The sequence below is a fragment of the Lipotes vexillifer genome, unplaced genomic scaffold, assembly GCF_000442215.2.
Source record: "Lipotes vexillifer unplaced genomic scaffold, Lipotes_vexillifer_v1.1 scaffold263, whole genome shotgun sequence".
In the NCBI taxonomy this organism is placed as follows: Eukaryota; Metazoa; Chordata; class Mammalia; order Artiodactyla; family Lipotidae; genus Lipotes; species Lipotes vexillifer.
The window spans coordinates 3,373,639-3,375,021 of NW_006796752.1; positions in this window are offsets into that span (position 1 = coordinate 3,373,639).

Sequence of the window (1,383 nt, forward strand, 5' to 3'; positions counted from 1 at the left end):
ATGCAGGCCCAATGAAGGCCTCAGTCAACCCCACATTCTGGAGCTGGCAGGGATCTTCTGAGTTGAGGCAATGGGTCGGCCTTATTCCACTGAGTTGAACAGTCTCTGGATGCTGGCTGCCACCAGAAGGAGCTGTGAGGACATTGGGAGAGGAAGTTTCCTTCAGCTGAGGCAGTTACCCCTAAGTGGTGACAGCTGAGGACTTGCTGCCATCAGTCAGTGCTCAGCAGCTAGTGTGGCAAGTCCTTCATTCCCGAAAGCTCATCGCAGCAACCACTATAGCAACCACTACTGTGCCTAGCACATAAAGAGGTGCTCAATAAAAATGCTTGAGAAGTGAATATTTGGGGGAAATTATTTGAGAAAAAGTAGGGAATGACATTGGAGAAGGAAAGCACAGAGGCCAGGAGACAAGCAGGCCATGACCGAAACCCAGCCCTAAGGATATGGGGTCAGAGCAGCAGAGGTGGAGGTGCAAAACTTTGGGACATAAGAGACAGATTTAAGGGGCCAGGTTTTTTTTTTTTTTTTCAAACGTCTCCTTGTTTTCTTTTATGACAATGTTAAGGAAATAATGACAGTTAATAATTATTGGGCTCTTGTTATGTAGTAGGCACCGTAGTAAGTGCTTTACCTGCACTAAGTCAACCCTCACAACCCTACGAACTTGCACAGTTATTATCCCCATTTTATAGATGAGGAAATGGAGTTGACATAGTGGGAGGGGTTCAGGACAGTCTGGCTCTAGAGCACAGCTCTGAGTAGCCACACTGCCCTATCACTCAGTTCCTAGCACCATGTGCTGAATAGTGAGAGTTTGTTAATTCAATCACTTAAAACTCATCATTAATTGCATGGGGTGGGGAGTGGGGGATGGGAGGTGGGGGACTTGAAGAAGCTTCTCTCGGGAGAGCAAGCTGATGAGTAGGTCCTGGCACAGTGGCTGACACGCTAGGTGCTCAGTGAATAGTTCATTAAATGATTCGATACCTGTGGTATAGTGGAAAAGTCATGCACTGGGATTAGCCAGCTCTACCACTGATGGCATCTTAGGCAAATCAATCTCTCCTGAATAAATTATCATCCATAAAATGGGCATAATGCAGCTTGTCTTGCCCGCTTCTTGGGTAGGAGGAAGGATTAAATAAGACAAGGTCCTGTGTAAACTGAATAAAATTTTTTGTACACTGTAAAGTGCTGTGGATCCAAAGGTTGTCATTTCATGGGAGGAGTGATAGGAGAACAGCCTGGAGTCTCCTATGGAGACACGCAGACTCGCACATACACACACAAGCACACCAGGCCATCATCAAGATGATGGCCCCAGGAGGGCCACCCCATAGTCCTCCTCATCTGCTAACCCAAGCATCAGAAAGCAGGAAT